Below are 17,244 nucleotides of genomic sequence, written 5' to 3'. Positions count from 1 at the left end.
ACATTTTCAACCGTATGTTGATTTTATACCACCATTGTTTCTTGGAGATGAAACGTCATGACACTGTCTCTGTCTCTTGCATGTCCAGGGGAGAGGATTATCCCTCGCGACATTAGGCTGGGTAGGTGATAAATGCATTCATTCACAGCCATCTTGGTAACCAGGCCAACCACAACTGCATAGCCATCCTTTCTCAAACCTTCTCAAGAATTCATCATTTGCAACTTTGTTTTAAATTTTTACATAATTTCTTCTGCAATGTGATTTTCTTTTAAAATGTTTTTTTCCCCCTTTGCCTCACTGGTTTCATTCATTTCAGTAGCTGCTACTTCTACCGTTTATAGATTTTAATGACTGATTCAATTATTCAACCATTTGTGCAGGGACATCACATTCTGCAGTATCTGTTTCAAAAATAGATTATATATCTTTGTGGACATTATTTATTTTTTCCTGTGTTTTTATTTCAGATGGAGAGGGTTGTTCAGATTTAATTTCTGAGCTTTTTGTGGTTTTTTTGTGTGTTTTTGTTTGTTTTTATGTTAATATATTACACTTAAACCTTAGTATAACTTTAATCTTTAAAAGGGTTTCCATCAACAGAGTGAATCACACTCCTGAATGCATTGCAATGACTATTTATTTTTTATATCACACTTTTAATCACAATACATACTGTACAGCTATGAAAATGTTAGCAACTTCATTCTTGATCTTCAAATGGCTTACCCTTTTTATTCACTAGTTGGTGGAAATCATAAGACATGAATGAGCAAGATCAGGGTAGACAGTGGCAATTATGGCACAGTCTAGGGCAACATTTTGATATCATTATTTTTTATGTTGCTTTGCAAACTTTCCCCTCTTTTACACAATATTTTTGCAACATTTCTGCAATGTTTCTGGGTCGGATTTGATGCAGGATGTATTGGTTAATGATTTAAACAGCATTTAAATAGATCGTAACACCACCTTGTAAACAATTAAATAAACTGGTGGTATCTAGCTCATTAAAATTGACCCTATAGTACCTACTGTACGTAAAGTAAAAAAAAAAAAACATACATACATACATTTGCTGTCTTGACCAAGCTTCTTTTCAAATAAAATTAGCTCCCAGCTGTGGTGATAAAGTATTTTCTCTGTTCCAACCATAGCAGTGAATATGTTTTTATCACAAATGTGTTGGTAAAGAAATTTGCAACACACAAGAGGCAGACACAGTGAGTAGAGTGAGGCAATTACATAGAGCAGAGGCAATGATATTTGCTTTCTGACTGTGAGGAAATACCTATATTTCTATAAACAATAAGTATGTGTTATTGATGACAGGCTTTTGGAGGCCTACAGTATAACCAAGACTGTCATGTTTTACATATATAATTATTTTATATTAACCATATTGAGACATTCCATGTTTAAATTTGTATTCCCACTTTCCTCTCAGCAGGAAGGGAAAAGGTACTGTGAATATATCACAGCGAGTCTTGTGAATAACAGGTGTCCTTTAGATATTATGGGAACAATTGACAGTTCTACTTCATACAGGGATAACTCCTTAACCCTGGAAGATATGTGATAACAACATACTGTTTTATTATTATACTCTTTAGGCATTTGCTTTATCATCAGGAGTGCACTACTTGTAAACTACTGCTGCACTCTGCAATGTGACACATGTTGGGATAGCTCTACCCTACCTACCTGTAAACGCAATACAAGGCTCATCGGCTTCCTTTATCTTAAGTCTTAAAAAACTACATGCATTAGAAGACACTTTTTTCTTGAAATGTGTAAAATGTAAATGAACGTCATTGGCTATAAAAGAGAAATTACATTAAAAAGAGATAGGTAGAACTGTTTAAAATGATCTATGGCAGTATTCACTATTTCAAGACCCTTTTCAATGTTTTTGGAGAGGATTAGAAGTTTATTCTTCTTTTTCAAAACTCTGTTTAACCTAAGAGAACATTTAAACACTTTTTAAATTCAGATTTTCCCCAGCTTTTGTTGTGCAAGTTGTTTTTTCTTTGGCTTTACCAATGCCAAGCCTCTAATCTACCAAAGAAGCTCAAGGTTAATATTATTAACCTAGTGCCAGATCTATACCGAGATGAAGATATAAATACCACTCAACCAGTTCATTATGCATGCTATGTGAAGTTGTAGAATGAAAGCATGTATTTTATATTCTTGTGCATTGTATCACCAGGGACACATTCCTTTCAACACATGAAAGAATGTACTCTAAGCAAGAAATAATTACTGATTATAGATTGGTTTTCATAGCAGTGGTCTTTCTTTGAAACCCCCCTTTTCAACTTAGGTATAAAGGAAGGGCATGACAGTATATGCATAGTATTAAACACAGCCTAAACTTGTCATAATTAGAATTCATTCAAGTGACTCTTCTTATCTAGGATGGAAAGAAATTGATTTTTTTAGTGTGCATGAAAAGTTAATCACACTGTTTTTTCAGGCTTTTTTATGCAGAATGTTTTCACAGTCTGTAGACGATATATTTGTTTTTTTCACCTTGCATGTGCTAAATTGTAACCAATTGCTATGGTTTTTTATGTGTAGTTGTATTTTATTTTTTTAACATCATTGGATTGGCCTTATATGAATTTTACAACTCATGTTAACAAAGGTAGGGGTTGGTATAAAAAGCATAATAACTCCTGAGTACAATCAGCATCTTTTCTTTTTAAAGGAAGCACACAAAGTTACAAAAATGTGGATTTCATCATCATTTCAAAGTTGTACCTTGAAGTAAAATGCTTTGATTAAAATAAATTTGAAATCTGAAAATGGTTTAAAATAAATCCAAGCATAAGTAGTACAATTAGCTCACAAGATGTAAAAATAGGCCAGCCTTTATAGGACTGAAAAACAGATGAAATCTAGATAACAAGCTGCATTAGTTTACATAAATTACTTTTGCCTACTTCTGCTTTCTTTTGTTGTTGTGTTTTATTGTTACAGTTTTGAAAATACTGTACTTTTAAAATACAAACATGTTTTAAAAATATCTATGTATTGTAACAGTAGGTTATAGCATTGTTATTAAAATACAATCTGGTGGCTCTGTTTGTTTATGTCATAACATGTGGCTAATTATGAACGCTAGTCTTGAGCACAGTTATCTAGATTAAATCTTGCTGAGTTCCTTACAAATCCCCAGTTAAATGTATTAGGGATCGTTTATTAGACCCCCTGAATGTTACACACTAAATTTGAACAAGCCACCAACATTATATGCAGACATGTAAATAACCAAGGCCTCTCATTTCTTATTAGCAAAAGCACTGGCCCCCATTCTGTTTTGCTGAAGATATTTTAAGTTTCTTCCCATATTTTTTTTCAAGAAATGCTGCAATGGAGTGAATCCAGCCTGCATTGTAGGATAACTGGAGGCAGCCATTTAAACTTTTAATAAAGGGCTATATTTTGAAAAAAACACTGGCTTGAAAGTAAAATTAGCAAGAAAACAATAAAGAGATCTTCACACAATTAAAGGTGGGTCAGTGATCATTTTGCAGTTGCTAATAAGTGACAAGAAAGATGATCAAAAACCCTTATTTTTCAAAGTCACAGTGTATTGTATTGTATGCTTATACACCATATTTGTGTAATAAAGAATGCTTGCCTGTTATGTTGTTCTGCTTTCAGGGAACCGATGGGCAAAAGCAGCCTGTGCAGGCAAGATCACAAGAGACCACAAGAGCAGCTCACAAAGGGCACAAGGATACAAGGGGAGATGGCCAAGGAACCCTTTCTAAAATTTTTAAACTGGTAAAGTAAACACTTATCCAAGATCATCTATCATGCACCAGTATGCACATGAAACATGAGTGGAGGTTAAGAATGAGGTTGTATAATGCCCTGGTAAGACTACACTTTGAACACTGATCATTTTTAGTCTTCACTATGCAACTACACTACAAAAAAGGCATTTCAGCTTTGGAAAGAACTCAGGAAAGACTACAGTAACTATTCCCAGGTATTTAGGGTATTTGTTATGAGGATAGATTGAGGGAATAACATATTTAGCCTAGAAAATCGAAGGGTAAGGGAAGATGTTTTTAAAATCCTAAAAGGAGTTAACAAAGTCAATTTTTAAAAAGATCAGGACCAGAGGACAGACTTGGAAATGGAGTGGATGTAGTATCAGGACAAAGTGGCAGTGAGAACAAATGAGCAGAATGGTCTCCTCTTGTTCATAACTTTGCTTATGTTGTTTTGTGTGTACACTGCCAGCAAGCAGCTAGCCTACGTTTTATTGGCTCACGTCCTGGAGTATAGCAAATGGTGAGATGACTGCTATAAACAAATAGTTTTTGCAGATGCTCACCTCCCTTCTTGAAATAGTGCACTTGCCATTATGTCATTGTATGAACTAAATAAAAAAGGTTGATACTGCGATAATGTCAGCCTTACTACTACTATCTTCTGCAAGTTCCTCCTTTGCGGAGGGCAGTGGCGTAACTTTGGTTTCAAAAGTAAGCAGGGCGGGGTGGGGACAGTTTCTGTAGTTGGGACATGCATGAAGATTATTCTATCTGAAATAATAAAATATGTTACAAACAAGTATAACAAAACACTGTATCTCTTGTATGTCTAATTAAAAGATCCAAAGATTCCTGCGGCAATCATTCAGAACAATAAATTGTTGGCACAGTGTTGTCATGGGTGATGAGTGTGGCAAATAGTTCTATTATTCAGTCACTTCTGTCATGGAATTACGAAGCCATGACTTTAGTCTTCGAAAAGCACTGAAGCTCCTTTCAGATCAGAGCCTTACAGTGGTGGCCAAAGTTTCTTCCACACCAGGTCTTTGTTCTAACCCAGTTCTAGATAGTTTAATTGAACCAATTATACCTCCATCCACACCCTAAAGTAGTTATCTATCTCATTTTACCTGTTAAACCTGGAGTGGAATAGCTCTCCAGGACTGTGATTGGCCACCCATGCTTTAGTACAACCGGCTCCTGAGGCAGCATTGAGTGCTACAGTGAGTGTGGCACAATGCAGATTTAATGAGAGGGATGAGAATTGCCCTTGAAATATATTTCAAAAAATGTTGATGTTTCCCCACAATTGAAATACAATTAAATACAGTTTTGCTATTAAAAGTATGCTAGTACTGTATTTTTATAAGAAAAGGGTGTTTTTAAAAAGTATTTTCAGCTTCCATCCATTTAAAATATGCAGATGTAGCTTGAACGTCAAACCACAGTGTATCAACGATAATGTAAATAACCCCAAGCGCCAGAGAATGAGTTGCAAACTTTAAACGTGTTCATGTTTACAGGTAAGAACTTAACTTTACTGTGATGACTACGATAATGTTTGTTATGGCAACTGTTTATTTATTAGTTTAAAAATATTTAGTAAAATGTGGCCAAGAGTGAGGTTTTGGAACATTGATAAATAGAGATGCAAGAGTCTGTGCAATGTATTTAAACACGCAAAATAATTTAGAATCTGTAATATATCGTGATTAATTTGGTATAATAATTGTGTAAAAAATTATTGGGAATGTACTGTATTTAGTTTTTATTGATGTATATATTTATTTGCACACGTGTCATTTTGCTGTTAACTTTCCTGTTTCAATTTAAAATGAAAAGTTAAACTGTAATTAGACAGAAACCTCAGTGCGATAACATTAGTAAACAACACAAGCTATGGTGAATTACAATTTTAAACCATTTTCCTGTGTTTTGGATAAGCAATGTAGTGCATCCTCCTCGATCTTTGGCCATCCGTTTGCCATTTTCCCCCAACATTACTGTGATTTCAGGCTGTATACAAATGTGTCATCCGGGGTTTTCAAACTATGCGCCACATATGTTCACTTCTCATTGGTCAGTTTCTCTAGTTAAGGTGTGTCCAGCTCCAGGATTGGATCAACATTACAGATCAGTGGAGCCTGATCCAGATCCTAGTAGTAAAACACCATCTCATGACCTGGGTGTGATCCCAGGTTTCTTTCCATTGGCTTCTATACTGACTAGTGATTATACCAATACATTTTTGTGAAATAAAAGTTTTAGTGCTCCTGAATGTGAGGGGGATATTTCCCCATCACTGAAAAAGTGAGGGGGACATGACCCCTGCATCCCCTGTGTAAATTATGCCTATGGCGTAGTGTATAAAAATAGAAATGTAAATGTATACAGCAAAAGCATTTATTTTTCCAAATGCCAGCTTTGTTAAAATATCTTTTTCAAGGAAATACATACTAATAGACAAGCTAATGCCCTTATCAGTGTTAGATACTTCACATTTTGTCAGCTTATAGTTTTATCTCAGAAGGTATGATTAAAGGTTTGAATGGAACAATTCATTTTTTACAGTAAACTTAAAAGTGTTAACCTTTGTTTGAAACATATAAGCAAAACAAAAACTGGAAAATCAGATAAAGGAGTATTTGCATGTTACCTATGGTTATACAGTATGCAGTTTGTTATCTGCAAAATGTAGTTGTGAGATCCTTTTTCCTGTCTAATCCTACCATAGTAGAGGCTGTTTTGTAGCACAAAGTGTTCTATCTATGGCTTCCAACCCTAGTTCAATTGTTTCTGTTCCATCTGCAGGCAGAAGCTGCAATTATATACACGTCATTATACTCAAAGATTTTGTTTGTGCAGGCCTAACAACCCTAATTGGAAATCACATGCTAAGATGTCATTTAAAAAAAAGAACCACAAGATTTTAATGAATGCTTATTTCAGCTGTTTTATTTAACCCATGTGCAGTACTGTATTGATGGGCAGTGTCTTTGTGAGGGCTTTGGGTTGAGGTTGTTTTGCAGCTATAGTTTTGTTTACTTGAGATATTTTAAGTGGGTGGATACCAAAACATCTTAATTTGGGTATTTTATTTTTGGTTTAAAACACCCTTGCTATTCATCAAACACACTATTATGTACAGCAGCATCATGTTAAACAACACATGTATCTTAGGACACACTTGATAATAATAAAACAAATACTACTCATTGTGCATAACAAAGTGAGAATCTATAAAAAAAGAAATATACCGGTAATACAGAAGGGACTCAGTACTTCAAAGAGACATCAGACTGAAACTTCAGAACTTCCATATTTTAATAATCTATGGCAATTTAAAGAAAGTCAGCAGGGTTTAACAAGAGAAGTGCACAAAAAAGTATTTACTTTACATTTCAAACTCTGTATAAGGATAAGTATGCTTGGCAGCTAGTTGTTTTGTCAAATGAGCTGTGCAATGCAGTTTACTCTTAGTTTTTAGGAGTTTTTTTTTTATAGCAGCAGCCTTTCCTTGGTTGGAAACTGGACTTTTATTGCAGTACTTGATAAGTAAAAAGTATTTTCAGTCCCAAAATGTGTTCAAGTAGTGGAATTCAAGTGGAATCCTGTTCATTATTTTCTGGTGACTTTATAGAAGTGGAATTCAGTCGTGTCCCCATCAGTCCATTTCAATCCAGAACCATGTTCCAAATTATTTAATTAAACCCCAGGTTAAATTAAAATAAGTCGAAAGAAACCCCAAATGCAAGTAGAAAATCACCGCAGAAAATCTGTATATTTCACAATCCTTTTGGTGTTTATTGTTTAGGTCATCCGAACATACTCAAAATAACCATTTTCTTAAGGGAGAGAAGTCTCATTGCTGATTTTTTTTTTAAAAGATTTAATTCTCCAGACAAATACATGGGGAGATTTACCAATATTGACAGTTTTCTTTGGCATTTATTAATTAAGGATGTGTAACAAGGCAATGGACAGGAAGTATCTGAATACATTTAATATGCGGTTAAGAGTAGCTGTTTTATTTCTGGACCTTTAAAAGTCTAACAGCAGGCTAAATACATATTAACAGACACACAAATAGGGTACAGACAATAAATGAGGGTACAGACAGAATGCAATACCAAAGGAATGAATTATTAACACAATTTATCTTTCTTTTTAATTAGACCACAGTACTATTGTACACAAAGGTTCTTAAACAAGTATATTCTTCAACCCATCACTCCTGGGAGATTGCCTGTTACTGTATGTATTGAATATAATTTGACAGAGGGTTTTGTTTTGTTTAGGGCACAGTAGATAGTCAGTGAATGAATGAACTCTGCATCAGCTACATTTCAGCACTCTAGTGCTAGAGACATGTTTGCACAAATCAGTGGAATTTATTTAATGGTGCCTGGTACATTCTGGGTTGCTATACATAGTCCTTTCATTCAGTTGGTTTCACATTCAGGAACCAAATTGTCAGTTCCACATACTTCTTTTATCTATTCATGCTCTGAGCACACTCTTTAACTCAGGGGAGATGTTTAAGGAGATAACAGAGATGTTTTGGACTCCTATAAGTGGAATGTTTGTGCACTGACTTACACATATTAGTATATCCAGACAACATTTAAGAAATCCAGTGAAATCACACATACCCATTAAATTTGAAGTTTTAATGAAGCAGAGCAGTATTAGTATTCAGTTTATTAAATGCTTAAAAATGGATTGAGTGGTTACAGACCATGTTGGATCCCAGCTAATAGGCAATCTGGGTGGTCCAGTCCCTTTACAAACTTACCAGTGTTAACACTTCAAAACAATTATGGTTATAACATGTTTTGCCCTTGGGCCAGACATGCACAATTCTAAAACGCCCACCACTAAATCCTAAAACATCCAATAAAACACTCTCTAAAGCTAAAATATAATTCCTATCCATACAGCAATGCTTCAATATAAGTGAGATATAAATTCAAGATTATGCTTACCTCCCACTATATGGAAGAGTTTGTGTAGAGTATAAGTAAAGACTGTCTTCGAAGGCAGAGGCTTTTGAATACGACCACACAGCAACCAGCTTTTCAGAGATCTTCAAAAGATGGACCAAACAGCTTGTGTTAGCAAGTTGAATTATACTTGACTGGAGTCTTGCCTCAACTTTTATAGAACTTTTCCTCCACTTTGTGCATCAGAAGACTTAATTAAATCTAAGCATGTGGTCTGTTTGGCAGCTCTTATCTTTACGTGAATAATATATTTATAAAGTCCTGGCAACTCCTTTAAAATTAATTGTTTGTGATCTTATGCTCTCTACATTTCTAATCTCTAAAATATGTGAGGTAATCCTCGAACTGATAACATATTTGTCCGGTACCATAAAGTTCTTATTACTAATTAAAATACAAGTATATACAGAGAGATGTTTTCTAATATATAACACCAGCTCTGTTAATTGGTCCAGTCTTGGTCTAAAATATATTTCCTTCTCAACAGTAGAAAGTTACTCTTCAGTGTGTATTTAATAAACTTTTCATTTATAAGTGTGTTCAACAAACGTGGCTTCTTTAGCTAAAAATTCCTTTCCTCAGCAGTCCTTGGCAACTTTATAGATAAGGATTCAAGAGGCCCCCCATCCAACCGGAGTTACTTTTAATTAATAAGAAACTCGACTGTAAGCACATTCCTAAATCCATCGCATGAAGTCATACTTTTGCTAGATTCAAAAGACTGCTCATAACAGTATCTTCTACAGATAAGAGGCCTACATCCTAATCTGTACTAACAAACTGTCATTCATTTTATAGATAACATAATGAGGTAATGGGACATAAGACCATTAACTCTGTTTTCTAGTACCATGAGGTACTTCTCGTTAGTTAATATAAAAGATTATACATGGTAAAAGGACCTTGAATTTGGACAGCTGCTGACCAATAAATTCAGTTTAGATGCCAAAGCTTATTCCCCTTATCTCCAAATGTCTAGTGCTGCTTCGCTCAAGCAAGCAAAGGCTAGAGGCCCCTTCCAGTAAGTTTTACTGTATGCTGATACAGACTTGTAGCTTCCAAGGTTATTAAATGACGTCATAGCTTGCAATGAATTCTTATTTTCAGCCGTTCCAGTTTTCCTGTAATAATACTTCAATTTTTCTTATTACAGCAAAACCTTAAACAAGTAAAACATTGTTATTCTGTTTCTGTTAGATTGGAATGCCTATAGAGGCTTTGTGTTTAGCTTAAAAGATGCTTCCAAACTAAAGTTACTTCTTTTCTGATAAGAAATTTCACCTGTGAACACATTTTCAAGTTAATTAAATGAAGTCATAGTTTTGCTAAATTCTCTCCTCCCAAGGTTAACACAGGATTCTGCACCAGTAGCTCTACAGATAAGAGAAGGGGCCCATGTCTCAAGTCTGGGCAGCTTCAAGGACGAATATGCATTCCTATAACAAAGGCACACAGACAAGCTTTTTTCTAACATTAGGTCATTGCTTGGTCTTCCTTTTGCTGCAATGGTTTTTCTGTTGGCTTTATATCCTTTAAAACACAGTACAGAATTATTAGAATATTCTAACATCGTTACAGTTTCACACAGTATTTGTAATCACATTCTCCAAATGTCCAATTTGTATCCCAAAGATCAGCCTGCTTCCAGCAAAAAGTCATTGATATCTTGGAAATGTATGTAAAAACACTTGATTAGGCGCTTCCTTTGTTTCCTTTAAAAAATGCAGCATCGTTCACTGAAAATACAAATCTGTGAGTATCTGTAAATTGTTTCACGCAGTGTTTACATGTAGCTATATAGGTCAGCGAATGAGATAGCTGAGCTAGCAAGCATGTAAATCGGTGACTGCTAAAATTCAAAAAAATTGTGAGTGAGCTGTTTCCTGTAAAGACAGAAGAACAAATGCATCGGAGAACAGAAGTTTACAAACTTACAGAGGCTTTCTTTACAACATGCTGTTTGTTTTAGAATCGTGGAAAACTATTAAAGCCTGGTTCATACAGCCTTTCTTTTGCAGATTAATGCGAAACATCAGGCGCAGACAGCTAAGCTGTGCCGTTTCACTATTTGATGTATGGGACGCATCGTGTTGCAGCCCTTTTGACTGCAAAAGTGGTCATATAAATACAATACTTTAAATACAAACTGCATTTGCATAATTGGATACATTTACACTTAAGTAAATGTGTTGAGTTTGTACCTCTATGTACCTCTATGTACCTCTATACAACAGATAACCCGAAAGGCAGAATTTCAAGAATTTTAGAGATAGCCTTTCGTGCGGTACTTTGTCAAATGCTTTTTGAAAATATAAGTAGATGATGTCATACACACTATCCTTGTCCACTCTAGTAGTCACCTCCTGAAAGAAATTTAGTAAATTAGTTAAACAAGATCTACCCTTCCTAAAGCCATGTTGGCTGTCACCTATAATATTATTACTATATAAATATTCCTCCATTTTAGTCCTTATTATTAAATAAGACAAAAGCAGCCTTGTACTGTCCTTTTCCTTTTTTTAAATTCTGATCCAAAAATAGATGGCTCACAGAAAACAAGGTGTACTGCATGTTGCATAACTTGTTTTGTTGTCAGCCAGAAACACATAACTGACTAGTGTTTCTCCTCTGAAGATGTTCTCTGTATTTTTGGGTTTTTTGTTTTTTTATTCTGTTTGGTCAAAAAAAATAAAATAAAATCTAGGCTGAAGAGTATTATTTTGATGTTCTTATTTATTGTTGTTTTTATTTCATTATTGCTTAATGTTTTTATTTCTGTTGGAGCAGATACTCAGCCTTGTTCTCTATACAATTCTAAATGAATTCAATATAAACTCAAAACCTTTTGAGTATTTTTCATTTCAAGTCTGCCCCTTTGGTTCCACATGTCATTTTAATAAGAAAATCTATCTAATATGCAACATGTGATATAAGAGGTCTCACATTGGCTCAGGTGCTTTGTATGGTGGAAGCATTATTTCAATACAGATCTTTGCTATATGTCAAAATTGGTCATCTGACTACAGATTGCTTTTACAGTGAACCAATGTTTTATCATATAAAAAAAACGCTATTACGTTCAACAGGAATTAATTCATAAGGCATTACAAAAAAGTTAGCGAGTATAGCAGTAACTTAGTTTCTATCTGTTGAAAGTTTTTTTTGTTTGAAAACTGTTAATCTACAAGAATCCAGATTGTCAGAATTCCAGTCAAGGTTATAATATGCCTCTGATGAGTATACAGTATCAAGTATACAGCTGTAAACATTGAGATAACTGTGTTTTTCTCTGTATGTCTGCTTTGATAAAATGGCTTGGACAGACTGATTGTTCAAGACCCATGCAACTGCACTGCCATCTCATACTCATGTCATAAGATAACACTCCCCAGTCTTTACACAATTCTTGTAGTATAATACATATTACACAACGTCCACACACCCTGGTGAGCTTTATTGCTTACATACAGTAAAGTTGTATGGTTGATAAAGGAAATAGAAAGTACAGAAAAGAGTGTGAAAAACCATGGTCAGACTTGGGCAACTTAAAATGACTGTGCAACTGTACTGTGGGTAACTTATATTGTATTAACATTTTGTAAATGTTCAGAAATTGTTTTTTAAATGATTTAACTAAGCTTCCTGTCTGCATAACAAAAGTGAATGTGTTTCATCGGCACTTTCTGATACATAGTAACCTTTTTAATCTTTAATGTGGGTCCCTTGAATTGTAGCACTGATAACACAGCAATACCAACTGCTGTATTAAAGCTCCAAATGAATCAAATATATTGGATAATATAGCCTAATCACTGTTCCTGTACTGAATTAAGACAGTTTTGTTAGAGGGAACTGGAAAGTAGCGGCATACTGAATTTGAAAAGGAGTGTGATGTTACAAATAAGAACAGAAAATTAGAGATGTTATTATTTGAACCGTTGTTGATCAAATGCTGCATAATTACATAACCATTACAGCAGGAAAACAGCAGACTCAATAGGTCTTTGAAGTGAAATTAGCAGCCAGCCACTTGTTTAACATCTGAAGGACCTTTCATTAGAATGGCGTAATAAATAATGCATGTGACACCTTTGCCCTTCCTCTTCAGTCTTAAAATGTTTGGTAAACGAAGAAAGGCACACGATGGCATTAAGCATTTACAAGCTTTGTAAACCTATTATAATTGTATTTACATGCTTTGTAAACCTGTTATTATTGTATTTATATGCTTTGTAAACCTATTATTGTATTTACAAGCTTTGTAAACATTTTATTATTGTATTTACAAGCTTTGTAAACCTATTATTATTGTATTTACAAGCTTGGTAAACCTATTATAATTGTATTTACAAGCTTTGTAAACATATTATTATTGTATTTACATGCTTTGTAAACCTGTTATTATTGTATTTACATGCTTTGTAAACCTATTATTGTATTTACAAGCTTTGTAAACCTTTTATTATTGTATTTACAAGCTTTGTAAACCTATTATTATTGTATTTACAAGCTTGGTAAACCTATTATAATTGTATTTACAAGCTTTGTAAACATATTATTATTGTATTTACAAGCTTTGTAAACCTGTTATAATTGTATTTACAAGCTTTGTAAACCTGTTATAATTGCATTTTCTTTCTTTTTTTTTACAGGGAGGAAAAGACAGTCGATCCGGTTCACCTTCTAAACGCTGAGGATCCTTAAAAAAAAGAAAGAGGTTATGAAAAAATAATCTCTGCTTCATAATATAACTCCTACCCCTTTCTAAAACACATTAATGTAAAGTTGCCATGTTTTCTACATTGCAACACAATCTTTAACATTTTGCCTGCTGAGATTTACATGCAGTAGTGTTCAGTGAGAACTGTTGGATTCATACAGTGACCTCGACCAAAAAGACACCTGTTTGTTTATAGAAGTACGCTCCACCCGTTGGTTTTGACATGTTCTTCCTGTTTTGTTTCATTTTTCTTCAAAGCAATTTTGCAACGCAGTAAGTTTTTAGGATGCACCTAAAACCTTTAATTTCAATCATTTTCAGAAGTATCCTGTTATTATTGCTTGACAGCTCATTTGACATAAATACTTTTGGTATAGTTAACAAGATAATTTGTTTTGATGTAAACTATTTTAGGAAGATAACAGGCCTGATGAGTTGACCACTTGTCTATTACACTAATAGGCTTCTATTCCAGAGTGTAGATCTCAGTATTCCACTGTTGCTTAACAGAAATGTGGCTCTAAACTGTGACTGTTTAACTGTTGTTTTATAATTACAGTATATACTGTAATTTGCTAATACATTATATATGTTGAATGAATTACTTTATGTACTAAACTCTTAATGGGTATGGTGTTGGGTTTTTCCAGCCATATAAAAAAGAATGAAAGCTCTTCTGAATTGCACTATTTTATCAATGAAATGAATTCAGTCCTCTAAACCCCTGTTAATGTTCCTATTGTGTTATTTAATCTGCTTCAATTTATACAAGGACTACAGAAAAGCTAGCTGACACAGGATTTTGTACAGAAAAGTGTGTTGTGGAGATGATGATGTGTTTGTACATAATACTAATGCAGGCCCACAAGTAACTTCCTACAGAAATGTACCCAATTGTTACCCCTAGAGTAACCAAGCCAATGTAGGGACATCAAACATGGAGCATGCAATAGATATGAAAGAAAACTGAAAATCGAGAAAAGAAAAAAACACTGTATTAAATTGCTATCATGTCAACTCAGCTGCTTTACCACAGATACTTTCTCAAAGTTCTCTGCATGTAAAAACAAGTTCTAATAATGTGTAACAGACTGGTGAACCCCCCTTTGCATGTAGTTCCTGTGAATGAATGTAAATTAAAGCTTTGAAATACTATTGTGAATGTCCAAAAATAAAATACTTGCCTTTTAACGTAAAAAAAAAAAGCTTAAGGTCTTTATTCCAGTGCCAGCATGTCATTTCTCAAGGTTGATAAAGAACAATTATGATGGATAACAATTGAATCAGGAAGGCTGGTCAGTATTCTCTTGTCTTTCCCACTTAATTTTTGATAATAAAAAATAGATTAAAATGTAAAACAGGGGCGGCCGGTTAACAGTGTTCACTTGCTCGCCGAACCCCCAGTCTCTTATTAATGAACTGTGCTTCCCTTCTTCTGGGTGATGTGTGTTTCATTTCCCCCTTTCACGTGACACTGGCTCAACAATGCCGTTCATCCCATCTGTTTAATGGGCTGAAGCTGGGCTGTGCTCGCTCAAAAATGCGAGCACCCAAATCCGTCGTGCACATGCACAGTAGCAGCCAGCCATCAGCCAGGACTGGCTGATTGGCTTAAAAATATCTGGTTACCAAACACGGTGTTCAGGCGATTAGCGCGCGTGCGCCAAAACAACAAAGGCTATAAATATGAGCAGCACGACTTCGTCTCTTCTCAGTCTTGCATGGTGTGTTACTTTGTGGAAAGACAGAACATGTTTAAGCTGTTTAAATATTAAAGTACAACTTTTATATTTGTCTAACTTCGTCTGACTTTAAATTAATGTTTATGATACTCTTATTTGTTCAACTTCGTTCTTTTCTCAGTTTTAATCTGCCTTATTTTGCGCTGTCTGTCCCTTTTTCTCCCGAGGCTGCTGCTCTTCAGCAGTGCTTTAACTTAAACTCAGTAATATATTGCTGTGTTTGGCAATTTTCTTAGTTTTTTTTTGTTAATTTACCGACCACTACTCCCTGTTTGGGGTAATCAGTTATTAAATATACCGTACACTATATTTGTATTATTTTAATATTATTTATATAATATTATAACATTACGGGTAGTGCCCTTATGGAATCAGACGGATGCAGTGATTGTAGAAAACGGTGACAGCCTGTGTTTATTTAGAATAGAAATAGAGGGGGAAAGAGCACAGGGTAGGCAGAACGATGGGGGGAAGGATCGAGACACACTGAACTGCAGCCGCAGCTCCTCAGGACCGGTCTCTCAGACTTCCGTCCGGCTTCCCTTCTCTCTCTCAGTCGCTCCCTCAGCCAAATAACCATCCGTCCTCTCCCTCTCACTCTCGCTTCCCTCAGCAAGGTCTAAGGGGGAATTCGCACCATGACGGGTAAAAGGCCTGTGTCGTGGCTGACTGTAGTCATAGGATGCTGATTGGTCCTTCCTCTGTGTCACTGTCGTTGCTTATCCTTTCACCTGTCAATTCCTTCTACCCCTTGTATCCAGCCCGCTGCCCTTTTATACTGCCCCGCCCCCTCTCGCTCCTGAGAATCCTCTCAGTAGCCTCCGCCTCTCGTCCAATCAGCACTCCAACCACCTGTCCATCACGTAGGTCCTCCAAGGATCTTTAAGGGGCCCACCTCTCTTGAGGTTGTTACAATATTTTATAGGTGTTTTACTGTTTGTTTGTAGCTGATTAGTCTTTTATTGTGTCTATATAAATTATATATGCTGGTTCCTGAAAATCTACTTCATTGTTAATTACAGTGTTTCTTTTTTTTTTGGTTTTGTTTTTCTTTGGCCTTAATTGTGACTTCCATTTAAGGTCTATTTGTTCCTGTTCTTGGTCTTTGAACTTGGGATTGATTTAGATTCAGGGACAACTTAAATTGAAATAAATACTCATTCAAACTGGAGTACATTCGGTGTGTTTTAGTTTTATAATCTTTTTATTTTTTATTTTTTGGTATATTGCCAAGTTTTAATATTCTAAGTTAATCAAAAAGAGAAGACATGAATACAGTAGAATTTTTGCTTGCTAATAATTTTGCTGCAATTGGGGGAAGTGCAGAAACTGCAGATCAAAAGGTTGGGACCCAGCAGACCTCCAATAAAATTAGTGCAGGTGAATAGTGACAGAGGACAGGCATACACTCGAACCTTTAACGAGTCGTGGTATAAGCTTAGGCCATGGGGTTGTGCAAGTGAAAACAACAATGCACTATTTTGCTTTCCTTGCCTCCTTTTTGATAAGGCTTGAGGTGATACTGATGCAGCATGGTTAAGAACTGGAGTTACAGACTTGCAACATCTCTCCTCTAAATTAAAAAAACATGAGAACTCAAGAGTTCATAAGACATATGAAATGCGTTTAAGTATGTTAGGGAGACTGAATATTGCTGTTCAGCTTAGCATTGTGACCGAAATGCCATAAAGAAGCCCAATGAAGAAGTGTCCAAAAACCGACAAATACTTGTGTAGCATCAGAGTGGGTCATAATATCATTCTGTGTGTGAAAGTAACAGAATTGAAATATACAGAGGGGGAATCTTAAACCATTATCTGTATCTTCTTGGTTTCTGGTCACAAACTCCCCCACTGACAAAGAATGCTTTTAAAAAGAGTCATAAACTAACTGTTGAACAAATGGCTTATCTTCACGATCACTGAATGACTCTTTCGGTGCCGCAACCCAGACAGTTCTGGGTGCTTTGACAACTAAGACAGGAACCA

At 35.2% G+C, this 17,244-nt stretch overlaps 1 pseudogene; it reads left to right on the top strand.

Annotated features, from left to right (window-relative positions):
• LOC117394757 (myelin basic protein-like) overlaps positions 1-14,719 on the top strand; it is a 90,209-nt pseudogene extending 75,490 nt beyond the window's left edge.
• Positions 14,720-17,244: the final 2,525 nt, after the last annotated feature.

Source organism: Acipenser ruthenus, chromosome 3, assembly GCF_902713425.1.
Source record: "Acipenser ruthenus chromosome 3, fAciRut3.2 maternal haplotype, whole genome shotgun sequence".
Lineage (NCBI taxonomy): Eukaryota > Metazoa > Chordata > Actinopteri > Acipenseriformes > Acipenseridae > Acipenser > Acipenser ruthenus.
Note: the sequence above shows the minus strand (reverse complement) of the source record. Positions and strands in the feature narration are given on the sequence as shown.